The sequence below is a fragment of the Procambarus clarkii genome, chromosome 1 (genome assembly GCF_040958095.1).
Source record: "Procambarus clarkii isolate CNS0578487 chromosome 1, FALCON_Pclarkii_2.0, whole genome shotgun sequence".
Lineage (NCBI taxonomy): Eukaryota > Metazoa > Arthropoda > Malacostraca > Decapoda > Cambaridae > Procambarus > Procambarus clarkii.
In genome coordinates this window covers 54,178,978-54,195,895 of record NC_091150.1, presented here as the reverse complement: position 1 = coordinate 54,195,895, position 16,918 = coordinate 54,178,978, and the positions used below count along the sequence as shown (strand labels likewise).

The 16,918-nt window shown below is 48.4% G+C and overlaps 1 long non-coding RNA gene across 1 annotated transcript in view; it reads right to left on the bottom strand.

The window, feature by feature from the left end:
* The window catches only part of LOC138358454 (uncharacterized), a 53,689-nt gene extending 37,371 nt beyond the window's left edge, over positions 1-16,318 (bottom strand). The window contains exon 1 of the long non-coding RNA XR_011225412.1: positions 16,130-16,318. This is a non-coding gene — a long non-coding RNA (uncharacterized lncRNA). The remainder of the gene's footprint in view (positions 1-16,129) is intronic.
* Between the last annotated feature and the right edge of the window lie 600 nt (positions 16,319-16,918).

Genomic DNA, 16,918 nt, shown 5'->3' with positions numbered 1-16,918 from the left:
GTGCCTCTGAGTGCCAAGAAATGGCGGCTGTCTAGAGGCCTTCAAAGCTTGATGTACAGCTAGTGGAATCAATTTCTATAATTATAAAGGTAACCAGCTTCCTGCTTCACTAACTTCCCTCACAATTACCTGTTTGGGATGTAAGGAATTAATAAAGGTTCCCTAAACATATAATTACAGATATGACATGGAATGTGTGTGTGTAGAGCTGAGTACGTACGTGTTAGTGGATTTTCACTCACAGTATAACCGCCTACCTATTTATGAATAAAATGGCCAAATTTATACTATATATACTGGGTAAGACGGATACTGGTGTTGCTATGGTTGTTGAGAGGCTGTTGTGCTGGTTGCTGGCTTGTTGACACGTAGTCTGGGTGTCTAGCGAGTTATACCAGCTCATATGGAGAGCCATCTACAGCGTGTTGTTTGTGATGATTCTGTGTCTACGTGACGACGCTCCCGGGGGAGACGACCTCAAATGTTTGGTGGTTCTATTTATGTTTAAGGAATACAGAGTTAAGCTATATTCTTGTTGTTGGAATTTATATTCAGTCCTAGTGAACACTTTTTTATAAAGCTTAAACACTAGAATGTTGTTTAAAAGAAATTAGAGTAATATAAATACGTAACGTCGATGACGTCACGGAATCAACCATTCTCTTTTTATTTATGGGGTAAACTCATGTTATTATGAGTGTCGGATTTTCGACAGGTGGTGGTGATTGTGGGGATGTGGTAGTGGTGGATGTTGTAATATTGGTGGATGTTGATGTAGATGTGGTGGTATTGGTTATAGTGGTGGTGGTGTAGTAATGGTGGTGGCGGATGCAGTGGTCGTGATTGTACTAGTGGTGGTGGTACCTGGTTGATATCTGGTTGATGGGGTTCTGGGAGCTCTTCTACTCCCCAAGCCCGGCCCGAGGCCAGGCTCGACTTGTGAGAGTTTGGTCCACCAGGCTGTTGCTTGGAGCGGCCCGCAGGCCCACATACCCACCACAGCCCGGTTGGTCCGGCACTCCTTGGAGGAATAAATCTAGTTTCCTCTTGAAAATGTCCACGGTTGTTCCGGCAATATTTCTTATGCTTGCTGGGAGGACGTTGAACAACCGCGGACCTCTGATGTTTATACAGTGTTCTCTGATTGTGCCTATGGCACCTCTGCTCTTCACTGGTTCTATTCTACATTTTCTTCCATGTCGTTCACTCCAGTACGTTGTTATTTTACTGTGTAGATTTGGTACTTGGCACTCCAGTATCTTCCAGGTGTATATTATTTGATATCTCTCTCGTCTTCTTTCTAGTGAGTACATTTGGAGGGCTTTGAGACGATCCCAATAATTTAGGTGCTTTATTGCGTCTATGCGTGCCGTATATGTTCTCTGTATTCCCTCTATTTCGACAATCTCTCCTGCTCTGAAGGGGGAAGTGAGTACTGAGCAGTACTCAAGACGGGACAACACAAGTGACTTGAAGAGTACAACCATTGTGATGGGATCCCTGGATTTGAAAGTTCTCGTAATCCATCCTATCATTTTTCTGGCTGTCGCAATATTTGCTTGGTTATGCTCCTTAAACGTTAGGTCGTCAGACATTATTATTCCCAAATCCTTTACATGCTGTTTTCCTACTATGGGTACATTTGATTGTGTTTTGTACTCTGTATTATGTTTAAGGTCCTCATTTTTACCGTGCCTGAGTACCTGGAATTTATCACAGTTAAACATCATGTTATTTTCTGATGCCCAGTCGAAAACTTTATTAATATCAGCTTGAAGTTTTTCAATGTCCTCAGCCGAGGTAATTTTCATACTGATTTTTGTGTCATCTGCAAAGGATGATACGAAGCTGTGACTTGTATTTTTGTCTATATCTGATATGAGAATAAGGAAAAGCAGTGGTGCAAGGACTGTACAAGGGTGATTGTATTGGTGGAAGTTGTAGTAGTAGTGATGGTTGTTGTGGTGGTGGTTGTGGATGTAGTAGTGGTGGTTGTAGTGGTGGTAGTGCTGGTTGTAATGGTTGTGGTGGTGGTGGTGATTGTAATGGTGGTTGTAGTGGTGGAGGCGGTGGTTGTTGTTGTGGTAATGGTGGTTGCAGTGGGTGGTGGTGGTTGTAGTGGTGGAGGTGGTGGTTGTAGTGGTGGAGGTGGTGGTTGTAGTGGTGGAGGTGCTTGTTGCAGTGGTGGTGGAGGGTGTAATGGTGGTGGTCGTGGTAGTTATTGGTAGTGGTTGTAGTAGTGGTGGTGGTTGTAGTGGCTGTTGTGGTTGTAGTGGTTGTTGTGGTTGTAGTGGTTGTGGTGGTTGTAATGGTTGTATTGGTGGTTATAGTGGTTGTAGTGGTAGAGGTGATAGCTGCAGTGGTAGTGGTGATGGTTGTGTTGGTTGTAGTGGTGGTGGTTGAAGTAGTGGAGGTGGTTGTTGTAGTGGAGGTGATGGTGGTTGTAGTGGTGGTGATTGTTATTGTAGTAGTGGTCGTTGTTGTTGTGGTGGTAGTGCTGGTTGCAATGGTTGTAGTGGTGGTAGTTGTGGTGGTGGTGGTTGTAATGGTGGTTGTGGTTGTGGTTGTAATGGTGGTGGTGGTTGTAATGGTGGTTGTGGTAGTGGTTGTAATGGTGGTGGTGGTTGTAATGGTGGTGGTGGTTGTAATGGTGGTGGTGGTGGTTGTAATGGTGGTGGTGGTGGTTGTAATGGTGGTGGTGGTGGTTGTAATGGTGGTGGTGGTGGTTGTAGTGGTGATGGTGGTTGCAATGGTGGTGGTGGTAGTTGTTGTTGGTGGTTGTAATGGTGCTGGTGGTGGTTGTAATGGTGTTGGTGGTGGTTGTAGTGGTGGTGGTGGTGGTGGTTGTAGTTGTGGTAGTGGTTGTAGTGATTGTGGTGGTTGTAGTGATTGTAGTTGTGGTTTTAGTGATAGTGGTGGTGATTGTAGGGGATGAGGTGGTGGTGGTGGTGGAGGTGGTTGTTGTAGTGATGGTGGTGGTGGTTGTAGTGATGGTGATTGTGGGGGATGTAGTGGTGGTGATTGTAGTGATGGTGGTGATTGTACTGGTGGTGATTGTGGGGTTTGTAGTGATGGTGGTTGTAGTGGTGTTACGGACCTGAGCCCAGCGTCGTAGCACGGAGCGGTGACGACAACGCCATCTGTGGGTCTGCTCCCAAAACCCTCTCCGAATGGACGACGGCATCTAGTGAGGACAGGATATACCGGCCACAGGGGCTGGTTTCCCATCCTATTCAGCTCGTATCGTAGCCGCTGCTGACCTCTGGTGAGGTAGCGCTTAGACAGCAACGCCATCTATGGAGTGGATAGGTGGACGTTTGTGTCTAAGCCGGTAAGTGAGGTGCCCCAGAGTGTAACTAGTACTGATGACGTGTCTGATTACAGAGTCGACCTGGGACTGCTGGATTGGACGATGGGCAGTCTACCCAAGGCAGCCGTAGTATTTCCACGCATTTGCTGCAGAAGCTGTGAGTCACCCCCCGGATGAACACTGTTGTGTTAGCCTGCCTGTGAGGTGGCAGAACCAGGGATTGTCGTATCCGGGCCTGACTGGTGGAGAAGACTAGCCACTGGGGTGTTGTGGAGAGGAGAGTGATCTGTGGAATCACACGAGGCTCCTGCCTAGATCTCGCAACCCTAGTATCGGTCGTGGAGTGGCCGACACAGCGTAGCTGATTGGAACCTGTTAGCTACATGCTGGATTGGTGGTTGAAGGCCTCCACGACGGTGCACCCAGTGGGACTGTGACTTGGCTGGCCTGTGGCCGGGGTAGACTCGTCTAGAGAATCTGAGGATTCATCGTGAAGCCACGAGAAGAGGACCAGGGCTACTCATCGTGAGCACCGTGGAGCATCCCGTGTCTTCGGAGGAAGACGAGTTATTGTAAATAAGAAGTGTTGTAATAGCAACCCCGCGTGTGACTGTGATATATTTATTTATGATGGTGGTAGCAATATATATTTAATTTTGTGTATTTGTATCCCTTCCCCTTTAATTTACTTGCGTTACGGAACACACCCCTTGACAGCCACTACTAACTTGGGGCCGGATACCCAAACTCTAATAACATCAGAGAAAGAACCCAGTTGCTACCCAATAGGGCCGTAACAAGTGGTTGTGGTTGTAGTGGTGGTGGCGGTGGTGGTATTGGTTGTGGTAGTGGATGTAGTGGTGGTGGTGGTGGATGTAGTGGTGGTGGTGGTGGATGTAGTGGTGGTGGTGGTGGATGTAGTGGTGGTGGTGGTGGATGTAGTGGTGGTGCTTGTAGTGGTGATGGTGCCTGTATTGGTCGAAGTTGTGGTTGTGGTTGCAGTGGTTGTGGTCGTTGTAGTGGTACTGGTTGGAAGTAGTGGTACTGGTTGCAGTATTGGTAGTTGTGATGGTGGTAGTAGTAATGGCGATAGTTGCAATGGTGGTGGTGGTTGTAATGGTGGTGGTGGTGGTTGTAATGGTGGTGGTGGTGGTGGTCGTTGTAATGGGGGTGGTGGTGGTCGTTGTAATGGTGGAGGTGGTGGTTTTATTGGTGGTGGTGTAGTGGAGGATGTTGTTGTGGCTGTAGTGGTGGTTTTAGTGGTTGTAGTGGTGGTGTTGGTTGTAGTGGTGGAGGTGGTGGTTGAAGTGGTGGAGGTGATGGTAGTAGTGGTGGTGGTTGTAGTGATGGTGGTGGTGGTTGTATTGGTAGTGGTGGTGATGGTGGTTGTATTGGTAGTGGTGGTGATGGTGGTTGTATTGGTAGATTTTGTGGGGGATGTAGTGATGGTGGTAGTAGTGGTGATAGTAGTAGTGGTGGTGGCAGTGGTGGTTGTAGTGATGGTGGTGGTGGTTGTAGTGGTTGTGCTTGTAGTGGTGGTGGTTGAGGTGGAGGTGGTTGTAGTGGTGGTGGTATTGGTTGAAGTGTTGGTGGTAATAGTTGAAGTGGTGGTGGTGGTATTGGTGGTATTAGTTGAAGTGGTGGTGGTGGTGGATGTAGTGATGGTGTTTGTAGTAGTGGTGATGAGTCTTTTAGTGGTGGTAAAGCTTGTAGTATTGGTGATGGTTGTAGTGGTGGTGATGTAGTGGTGGAGGTGGTTGTTGTAGTGGTGGTGAGTAGTGGTTGTGGTTGTGGTAGAGGTGGTTGCAGTGGTGGTGGTTGTAGTGTTTAAGGTGGTGGTAGTTGTAGTGGTGGTGGTGGATGCAATGGTCGTGGTGGTGGTTGTAATGGGTGGTGATGGTGGTTGTAGTGGTGAGGGTGGTGGTTGTAGTGGAGATGGTGGTTTTATTGGTGGTGATGGTGGTTTCATTGGAGGTGATGGTGGTGGAAGTTGAGGTGGTGATGGTTGTAGTAGTGGAGGTGATGGTTGTAGTAGTGGAGGTGATGGTTGTAGTGGAGGTGGTGGTTGTAGTGGTAGAAGTGGTGGTGGTGTAATGGTGGAGGTGGTTGTTGTAGTGGTGGTGGTTGTAGTGGTGGTTTGGTGGCTGTAGTGGTGGTGATTGTGTGGGGATGTTGTGGTAGTGGTGGTTGTAGTGACGGAGGTGGTGGTGGTTGTAGTGGTAGTGGTTGTGGTGGAGGTAGTTGCAGTAATGATGGTGGTTGCAACGGTAGTGATTGTGAGGTTTGTAGTGGTGGTGGTGGTCGTTGTAGTGGTGGCGGTGGTATTGGATATAGTGGTGGTGGATGTAGTGGTGGTGGCGGATGAAGTGGTGGTGCTTGTATTAGTGCTGATGATGCTTGTAGTGGTGGTGGTGAGTGTATTGGTGGTGGTCGTGGTTGTAGTAGTGGTCGTTGTAGTGGTGGTAGTGATGGTTGTAGTGGTGGTTATAGTTGTTGTGGTGGTGGTAGTTGTGGAGGTGGTGGTTGTAATGGTGTTGGTGGTGGTTGTAGTGGTGGAGGTGATTGTAGTTGGTGGTTGTGGTTGTAGTAGTGGTCGTTGTAGTGGTGGTAGTGTTGGTTGTAGTGGTTGTGGTGGTGGTAGCTGTGGTAGTTGTAGTTGTGGAGGTGGTGGTTGTATTGCTAGTGGTGTCGTGGAGGTGGTTGTGGTTGTAGTGGTGGAGGTGGTGGTGGTTGTAGTGATATAGGTGGTGGTTGTGGTGGTGGTGGTTGTAGTGGTGGTGGTGGTGGTTGTAGTGGAGGTGGTGGTTGTAGTGGTGGTTGTAGTGGTGATAGTGGTTGTAATGGTGGTGGAGGTGGTTGTAATGGTGTTGGTAGTGGTTGTAATGGTGTTGGTGGTGGTTGTAGTGGTGGTTGTAGTGGTGTTGGTGGTGGTTGTAGTGGTGGAAGTGGTTGTTGTAGTGGTGGAGGTGGTAGTTGTATTGGTGGTGGTGGTGTTTGTAGTGGTGGTGGTGGTTGTGGTTGTAATGGTTGTAGTTGTAGTGGTGGTGGTGGTGTTTGTAGTGGTGGTGGTGGTGGTATTGGTTGAAGTGGTGGTGGTGGTATTGGTTGAAGTGGTGGTGGTGGTGGTGGATGTAGTGGTGGTGCTTGTAGTAGTGGTGATGAGGTTTGTAGTGGTGGTAAAGCTTGTAGTATTGGTGGTGGTTGTAGTGGTGGAGGTGGTGGATTTAATGGTGGTGGTGGTGTAGTGGTGGAGGTTGTTTTTGTAGTGGTGGTGGTTGTGATTAGTGGTTGTGGTTGTAGTAGTGGTAGAGGTGGTTGTAGTGGTGGTGGTTGTGATTAGTGGTTGTGGTTGTAGTAGTGGTAGAGGTGGTTGTAGTGGTGGTGATGGATGTAATGGTCGTGGTGGTGGTTGTAGTGGGTGATTGTGGTGGTTGTAGTGGGTGATTGTGGTGGTTGTAATGGGTGGTGATGGTGGTTATAGTCGTGGGGGTGGTTGTTGTTGTGGTGGAGATGGTGGTTTTATTGGTGGAGGTGGTAGTGGTGATGGTTGTAGTAGTGGAGGTTATGGTTGAATTGGAGGTGGTGGTTGTAGTGGTAGATGTGGTGGTTGTAGGGGTAGTGGTGATTGTGGTGGTGGTGGTGGTGTAGTGGTGGAGGTGGTTGTTGTAGTGGTGGTGGTTGTAGTGATGGTTTGGTGGCTGTAGTGGTGATGATTGTGTAGGCATGTGGTGGTTGTAGCTGTAGTGCTAGTTGTGGTTGTAGTGGTTGTGGTGGAGGATGTGGTTGTAGTAATGATGGTGGTTGCAACGGTAGTGATTGTGGGGTTTGTAGTGGTGGTAGTGGTGGTTGTAGTAGTGGCGGTTGTAGTGGTGGTGGTGATTGTATTGGTGGAAGTTGTAGTAGTGGTGGTTGTAGTGGTGGCGGTCGTATTGGTTATAGTGGTGGTGGTGGTGGTGTAGTGGTGGTGGTGGTGGTGTAGTGGTGGTGGTGGTGGTGTAGTAGTGGTGGTGGCGGATGTAGTGGTGGTGCTTGTATCAGTGGTGATGATGCTTGTAGTGGTGGTGGTAATTGTATTGGTGGAAGTAGTAGTAGTGGTGGTAGTAGTGGTGTTGGTTGTAGTGGTAGTGGTTGTAATGGTGGTCGTTGTGGTTGTAGTAGTGGTCGTTGTAGTGGTGGTAGTGCTGGTTGTAGTGGTGGTTATTATTGTTGTAGTGGTGGTAGTTGTAGTGGTGGAGGTGTTTGTAGTGGTTGTGGTGGTTATAGTGGTGGTTATAGTAGTTGTAGAGGTGATTGCTGCAGTAGTGGTGATGGTTGTAGTGGTGGTGGTTGAAGTAGTGGAGTTGGTGGTTGTAGCGGTGATGGTGGTTGTTGTGTTGGTGGTTGTAGTGGTGGAGGTTGTGGTGGTTGTAGTGATGGAGGTGGTGGTTGTAGCGGTGATGGTGGTTGTGGTGGCGGGTGTAATGGTTTTGGTGGTTGTAGTGGTGGTGGTGGTGGTTGTAATGGTTGTAGTTGAAGTGGTGGTGGTGGTGGTTATAGTGGTAGTGGTGGTTATGGTGGCTGTAGAGGTGGTGGTGGTGGTTGTAATGGAGGTGGTGGTGGTTGTTGGTGGTGGTTGTTGGTGTTGGTGGTGGTTGCAGTGGTGGAGATGGTGATTATAGTGGTGGTGGTGGTTGTAATGGTGTTCGTGGTTGTAATGGTGTTTGTGGTGGTTGTAGTGGTGGAGGTTGTGGTTGTGGTGGTGGTTGTAGTGATTGTTGTGGTGATTATTGTAGTTGTAGTGGTAGAGGTGATAGCTGCAGTGGTGGTGGTGATAGTTGTTGTGGTTGTAGTGGTGGAGGTTTAAGTAGTGGAGGTAGTGGTTGTAGTGGAAGTGATGGTGGTTGTTGTGTTGGTGGTTGTAGTAATGGAAGTGGTTGTAGTGGTGGTAGAGCTTTTAGTAGTGGTTGTGGTGGTGATAGTTGTGGTGGTGGTGATGGTAGTTGTAATGGTGGTGGTGGTGGTAGTTGTAATGGTGGTGGTGGTGGTTGGTATGGTGGTGATTGTAGTGGTGGAGGTGGTGGTTGTGGTGGTGGTTATGGTGGTTATGGTGGTTGTAGTGATGGTGGTAGTTGTAATGGTGGTGGTGGTTGTAGTGGTAGAGGTTGTTATGGTTGTAGTGGTTGTGGTGGTTGTGGTTGTATTGATAGATGTGATGTATTGATAGCTGCAGTGGTGGTGGTGGTGATGGTTGTAGTAGTTGTAGTGGTGGTGGTTGTAATATTGGAGGTTGAAGTAGTGGAGGTGGTGGTTGTTGGGTTTGTTGGTGGTTGTAGTGGTGATGGTTGTGGTTGTATTAGTGGTCGTTGTAGTGGTAGTGCTGGTTGTAGTGGTTATTGTGGTGGTGGTTATAATGGTGATGGTTGCAGTGGTGTTCGTTTTATTGGCAGGTGTTGTAGTACTGGTAGAGGTGGTTGCAGTGGTGGTGGTTGTAGTTATGGAGGTGGTGGTTGTAGTGGTGGAGGTGGTGGTTGTAGTTGTGGTGGTGGTTGTAATAGTGTTGTTGGTGGTTGTAATAGTGTTGGTGGTGGTTATAGTGGAGGTGGTGGTTGTAGTGGAGGTGGTGGTTGTAGTGGTGATGGTGGTTGTAGTGGTTGTTGCGGTTGTAGTGGTTGTAATGGTGGTTATAGTGGTTGTAGTGGTCGAGGTGATATCTGCAGTGGTTGTGGTGATAGTTGTGGTGGTTGAAGTGGTGAAGGTTGAAGTAGTGGAGGTGGTGGTTGTAGTGAAGGTGTTGGTGGTTGTAGCGTTGACGGATGAAGGTGTGGTGGTGGTTGTATTAGTGATGGTGGTTGTAGTGGTGATGGTGGTTGTAGTGATAGTTGTGGTGATTGTAGGGGATGTAGTGGTGGTGGTGGTCGTGGTAGTAGTGGTGGTTGTAGTGATAGTGGTTATGGAGGTTATAGTGGAGGTGGTTGAAGTGGAGGTTGTAGTGGAGGTGGTTGAAGTGGAGGAGGTAGTTGTAGTGATAGTGGTGACTGTACTGGATGTGATTGTGGGGTTGGTAGTGGTGGTAGTTGTAGTGGTGGTGGTTGTGGTGGTGGTTAAAGTGGTGGTGGCGGTGGTGGTATTGGTTGTGGTGGTGGATGTAGTGGTGGTGGTGGATGTAGTGATGATGCTTGTAGTGGTGGTGGTGCTTGTATTGGTGGAAGTTGTAGTGGTGGTGGTTGTGGTCGTTGTAGTCGTAGTGGTTGTAATAGTGGTAGTGGTTGTAGTAGTTGTAGTGGTGGTTTCAGTGGTGGTAGTTGTAGTGGTTGAAGTGGTGGTAGTTGTAATGGTGGTGGTAGTTGTAATGGTGGTGGTGGTGGTAGTTGTAATGGTGGTGGTGGTGGTGGTTGAAATGGTGGTGGTGGTGGTTCTATTGGTGGAGGTGGTGGTTGTAGTGGTGGAGGTGGTGGATTTATTGGTAGTGGTGGTGGCGTAGTAGTGGAGGTGGTTGTTGTAGTGGTGGTGGTGGTGGTTGTAGAGGTTGTAGTGGTGTTGGTGGTTGTAGTGGTGGTGGTGGTGGTTGTAGCGGTGGTCGTGGTGGTTGTAGTGGTGGTGGTTGTAGTGGTGGTGGTGGTGGTTGTTGTGGTAGTGGTGGTTGTAGTGATGGTGGTAGTGGTATTGGTTAAAGTTGTGGTGGTATTGGTTGTAGTGGTGGTGGTGGTATTGGTTGTAGTGGTGGTGGTGGTATTGGTTGTAGTGGTGGTGGATGTAGTGGTCGTGCTTTCAGTAGTGGTGATGAAGCTTGTAGTGGTGGTGGAGCTTGTAGTAGTGGTGGTGGTTGTAGTGGTGTTGGTGGTTGTAGTGGTGGTGGTTGTAGTGGTGGTTGTTTTAGTGGTAGGGGTTGTAGTAGTGGTAGGGGTGGTTGCAGTGGTGGTGGTTGCAGTGGTTGAGGTAGTGATAGTTGTAGTGGTGGTGGTTGTAATGGTGGTGGTGGTGGTTGTAATGGTGGTGGTGGTTGTAATGGGTGGTGGTGGTCGTTGCATTGGGTAGTGGTGGTTGTTGTAATGGGTGGTGATGGTGGTTGTAGTGGTGGAGGTGGTGGTTGTAATGGTGGAGGATGTGGTTGTAGTGGTGGAGGTGGTGGTTGCATTGGTGGTTGTGGTGATAGTTGTAGTAGTGGAGTTGATGGTTGTAGTGGAGGTGGTGGTTGTATTGGTGGTGATTGAGGGGGGATGTAGTGGTGGTGGTGGTTGTTGTGGTAGTGGCGGTTGTAGTGATGGTGGTGGTGGTTTTGGTTAAAGTGGTGGTGGTGGTGGTATTGGTTGTAGTGGTGGTGGTGGTATTGGTTGTAGTGGTGGTGGTGGTATTGGTTGTAGTGGTAGTGGTGGATGTTGTGGTGGTGCTTTTAGTATTGATGATGCTTGTAATGGTGGTGGAGCTTATAGTAGTGGTGGAGCTTGTAGTTGTGGTGGTGGTTATAGTGGTGGTGGTGGTTATAGTGGTGGTGGTGGTTGTAGTGGTGGTCGTTTTATTGATTGGGGTTGTAGTAGTGGTAGAGGTGGTTGCAGTGGTGGTGGTTGTAGTGGTTGAGGTGGTGGCAGGTGTAATGGTGGTGGTTGTATTGGTGGCAGATTTAGTTTTGTTGGTAGTTGTAGTGTTGGTGGTTGTAGTGGTGGTGGTTGAAGTGGTGCATTTCGGTGTGGTGGTGGTGGTGCTTGTAGTGGTGGTGGTTGATGTGGTGCATTTGACTGTATTGGTGGTGGTGGTGGTGGTGGTGGTGGTGGTAGAGGTGGTGGTTTTAGTGGTGGAGATGGTGCTTGTAGTGGAGGTAGTTGTGGTGGTAGTTGTAGTTGTGGTGGTAGTTGTGGTGGTGATGGTGGTTGTAGTAGTGGTGGTTGTAGAGGTGGTGGTTGTGGTTGTAGTGGTGGTAGTAGTTGTGGTGGTTGTAGTGGTGGTAATGGTGGAGGCAGTGGTGGTGTTGGTCATGGGGGTGGTGGGAAGAAAGAGAGGGAACTATCAGGGGAAAGCGCCAAGCCATTATGATCATATAACACTTGGAAGGGGTCAGTATAATGATTTGGGGTGGGACTGGGGAAAGAATGGTGCCCAACCACTTGGACATTCGGGGATTGAGCACAGACCTGCATGAAGAGAGACCGCTGCTCTACCGTCCAGACTAAGTGATTGGGCGATGGATGTGGTGGACGTGGTGGTGGATGTGGTGATGTTACTTGTGGTAGTAAGTAGTGAAAAGGGGGCCTAGAACCGCACACGAGACTTGAGCCAGGGCTCATCTGGCCCAGGTGAGGGCGGGGGACCCGTCTCAAGGGTTGAGAGGTGTCCCCTGGGCAGCCGGCTCTAGGCCCCATCCACCCCCCTCCCCTCCGTGCGCGCCCACGTCTAGACCCCCGCCCACCCGTACGCGCCCGGTGTCTAGGCCCCCGGGACGCATCTATGTCTTAGTGTGATGAATAGTGGGTGCAAGGATAGGGTGATCATGTGTAGCAGGTGTGCAAGTACAGTTAAAAGTTTATGTATTTGGAGCATAGGGTTGTACAGGTGTGTATGCTTAGAGTGTTAAGCATAGGCCTCTAGATCTGAGCACAGGCCTTCTAGAGTTAAACATTGTGGTAGCACAGGGCATCACCAGTCCTAGGAGACCGAGTGCAGTTTGTGGATGGTAGGGTTAGGGAGACGTGGGAAACAAGAGGGATGTGCGTGGTGAGGTCGGATGTCTGGCACGTGAGCAGATGCGGTGTGCTCACCTAGTTGTATTCACCTGGGGCAGCAGCAGTGTTAGGAGACTGGCAGGTGTTTTCACTATTAAATGAATATATGAAATTTTAGATCAGAATTATCATGTTCAAACAGAACATGATAGTAATTTTGTTTTACACTTTGTAACGTAATGTAACCAACATGGAAATCATCTTTCTGTTGTCCAAATTATAATAGTTAAAATTTAAAAGTCTGTCTTCAATATATCTCCAAATAATATTACTGTTATTCTTGTAACATAGTGTAACATAACGGAATATGCAAACATCATTCTTTTGCCCAAATGTAATTTTGAAGAGTAACGACTGTCGTAAGGCAGTCTTCAATCTTATTATAACACGCACAAATCAATGTTACTGTGTGTTTTACGCCTTGTAACGTAACCAACATGAAAATCATCTCTGTTGACAAAATATAATTTTGTAAAGTAAAAATCTGTCTTAGTCTGTCTTCAGTATATCACACACAAATATTATTACTGTTATTCTTGTAACATAATGTATCATAGCGTAACGGAATATGCAAACGTCATTCTTTTTCCAAATGAGGCTGATGGTGTTGGTTGGTGGTATGGGGTGAGGAGGGGGATGGGGTGAGGAGGGGGGATGGGGTGAGGAGGGGGGATGGGGTGAGGAGGGGGATGGGGTGAGGAGGGGGGATGAGGTGAGGAGGGGGGATGGGGTGAGGAGGGGGGATGGGGTGAGGAGGGGGGATGAGGTGAGGAGGGGGGATGGGGTGAGGAGGGGGATGAGGTGAGGAGGGGGGATGGGGTGAGGAGGGGGAATGGGGTGAGGAGGGGGATGGGGTGAGGAGGGGGGATGGGGTGAGGAGGGGGGATGGGGTGAGGAGGGGGGATGAGGTGAGGAGGGGGGATGGGGTAAGGAGGGGGGATGAGGTGAGGAGGGGGGATGGGGTGAGGAGGGGGAATGGGGTGAGGAGGGGGGATGGGGTGAGGAGGGGGGATGGGGTGAGGAGGGGGGATGGGGTGAGGAGGGGGGATGAGGTGAGGAGGGGGGATGGGGTGAGGAGGGGGGATGAGGTGAGGAGGGGGGATGGGGTGAGGAGGGGGGATGAGGTGAGGAGGGGGGATGGGGTGAGGAGGGGGAATGGGGTGAGGAGGGGGATGGGGTGAGGAGGGGGGATGGGGTGAGGAGGGGGGATGGGGTGAGGAGGGGGGATGAGGTGAGGAGGGGGGATGGGGTAAGGAGGGGGGATGAGGTGAGGAGGGGGGATGGGGTGAGGAGGGGGAATGGGGTGAGGAGGGGGGATGGGGTGAGGAGGGGGGATGGGGTGAGGAGGGGGGATGGGGTGAGGAGGGGGGATGAGGTGAGGAGGGGGGATGGGGTGAGGAGGGGGGATGAGGTGAGGAGGGGGGATGGGGTGAGGAGGGGGAATGGGGTGAGGAGGGGGAATGGGGTGAGGAGGGGGGATGGGGTGAGGAGGGGGGATGAGGTGAGGAGGGGGGATGGGGTGAGGAGGGGGAATGGGGTGAGGAGGGGGGATGGGGTGAGGAGGGGGGATGGGGTGAGGCGGGGGGATGGGGTGAGGAGGGGGGATGGGGTGAGGAGGGGGGATGGGGTGAGGAGGGGGGATGGGGTGAGGAGGGGGGATGGGGTGAGGAGGGGGGATGAGGTGAGGAGGGGGGATGGGGTGAGGAGGGGGAATGGGGTGAGGAGGGGGGATGGGGTGAGGAGGGGGGATGAGGTGAGGAGGGGGGATGGGGTGAGGAGGGGGAATGGGGTGAGGAGGGGGGATGGGGTGAGGAGGGGGGATGGGGTGAGGAGGGGGGATGAGGTGAGGAGGGGGGATGGGGTGAGGAGGGGGGATGAGGTGAGGAGGGGGGATGGGATGAGGAGGGGGGATGGGATGAGGAGGGGGAATGGGGTGAGGAGGGGGGATGGGGTGAGGAGGGGGGATGGGGTGAGGAGGGGGGATGGGGTGAGGAGGGGGGATGGGGTGAGGAGGGGTGTGGGCTGAGGGTGGGGGTATGATCGTCACCAATACCTCCCTCATCTCGGTACACCTCAGACCACCACCTAAGATGGATGTAATGGCGAGGCTCATGGGTTCGATCTGAAATTACATATTTTCATTCAATAGTGGAAACACCTACCAGTTACCTGCAAGTCTTCTAGTGCTGCTGCTGCCTCAGGTGAGAACAACTAGGAGAGCACACCGCATCTGCTCACGCGCCAGCCATCCAATCTCCTTCCCTACCTCCCTCTTGTTTCCCACGCCTCCCTAACCCAACCTTCCACATACTGCACCTGGTCTTCTAGCACTAGTGATGCCATGTGCTGCCACAATGCTTAACTCTAGAAGGCCTATGCTTAGATCTAGAGGCCTATGCTTAACACTCTAAGCATACACACCTGTACAACTCTACGCTCCAAATACGTAAACTTTCAACTGTACTTGCACACATACACACATGCTTCACACCTGTGGAATGGGGCTTTAACTCAATTATAATAATATTTAATTAAACACTTTCGCGCTCTCCACAAACAAAAAAATACTTGACCCATGTGCGCGCAGCGTTTCGGGCGATCGAGCGGCAACACTGAAAAGTGAATACTCTTTTCACTGTCCTGTCCTTAATTTTCAATGTACATATTTAATTTTTGTAGCAATGTGTTCGCAATATTTGGTTCTTGAAGAACATATGTATAAAATGTCACCAAACCATGAGTTAGACCAGCACCACATAAAGACCTACGTCGATCACTAGCCGTGAGCACCAAACAGCGACAAAATGTTTCTACTCATTTCAGGGTTGTCAACTCCACACTTGTCCTATAGCGTTATATTTGGTATCATTGAGATCAGAATAAAATTCCCTACGCGGACATATGCATATAAATGTAGAATCATGATCGTAGCCTACCCGAAAGAGTGTGGGAATTGGCAGAAGTGATACACGTTACCTGACACTCGACAGTACACAGGCGAGACCTATTGAAAAGTGTATACTCTCATTATTGTTCTGACCTTAATTTTCGATGTACGCATTTCATTTTTATAGCAATGTGTTCGCAATAGAATGTTCTATAAGAACATAAGTATACACCGGCATCAAATAAAAAATTTCGTTGATCACTAGCCGTGAGCGCCAAACAGCAATTTTTTGGGGAAGTACACCTTGAAAGAGATTGGGCCACGCCATGTCATCGCCTATTTGGGAGAACGCAAAATTCATGGCGCACACTTTGAAACTATCCCCAAGTCGATCGGATAAAAATTGGATTTTATAAAAATATTTGTTCTGCTGCCGCTTGAGCGCGGCACTTACGCGGATTCAATACATCGGTCCACAAAAGTGATAATTATTATGAAATCGAAATATTCAAAGGACCTCCACTTTTGATAAAGGAGGGAAAAATAAATGGATTACAAGACTGACATTGTGGTACCAGTGCCTATGGATGTTAGATTATTTGGTAATTATTGAAGAGCATGAATGGACTGTAATAATAATTAATTGAGAGTTAAAGTCCTAAAACTTCATCATGAGGGGAGGGAGGATTACTAGAAATTAATATATATCTTGGATAATGACTGGTGCTGGTTCGTCACTAGTTGGTTAATTGCATCAATAAAGATTAAAGAATCAGAAATTAAATGTAGATTCAATATGATGATAATATAGTATGATAACAAGCCTATGAAATAAATTGTCATATCATAGGAAATTATGTGTGAAACATTGTTACACATTGAGCAACAAAATATTAGATTTATGTAATTTCTCTTAGAATATTATATGTATAAGAAATGTAAATACATATAAGAAATAATATTAGCATCATTCAAAAAAGTCTACAAAAGAAAGACACTAAGCCGTAGCTGTAAGAAGACTTCACTAAACCCGTTTCACTGTTCGAATACAAGTAGACGTGATCACATCAGCCAAATAATGTATGAAACACCAGTAGGGAATGTCGTGTGTGTAGAGGAAGAATTTTTCTGCTTGTCCTCACCAACACGATGGGTGTTGTGGTCACTAGATGACATAACGACGAGCTACCTACACTAATAATTTATGAGATAATGCACCACACATAAATTATACTTTACGTAGGTTTGTTGACACATTTACACTCGCTGATATCACGTCAATTAGTCCCTGACGTTAACTGCTGTTGAAGGTCAAATCCGGGGATGTGATTATCTTCTCAGAAACGAGATATACAGTAAGAAACACTGTACGACCACGTATTCAATCTGCAATGGCTGACTCTTGCAAATATGCGTGTACTCGTGGCGGAGTCGTGAGCCGAAAAGCCACCTCCCTCATACCCTGACGCCCAAACACATGCGCAGAGACATTCATAGCGATCTCGAGCTTAAACCAATTTGGTTTACTAGTAAATATTTAGGGAACTAAAGGAGTACGATTTAAACTATCGTCACAAGTAAATATATTGAATAATAATACCTCTTCTCGCAAGGTAATAGATGTAATTAATATTGCACAGATTAAACGAGAAGGGGCGACGTGTCATTTACGTCGCAGTAATATTTTACGGGAAAAATTAATTTAGTTGATCAGTCGAGCTCAGTATGCATAAGTACACAAAATGAACATTTCTTCCATAATGATCAATATGTTTTTTAACAAAGGACAATTAACTGAACTCTATAAATCTCTAACATTCGTGGAAGACTTCATGTTTCAGTCTGCTATCGACAATTGGCGTCATGATGGTTGGGTAATTTCTGGCTAAATTATTCCTTGCTATAGAAACACCAACGATATTAATTCTACGTGTTAGTGTTATTAGTAAATGTTAATATTAGGAGTTGAGAGAAAATAATCTGTTGGTTATTTCCAACAACACCTGCTACACATGCTCATTCTATCGT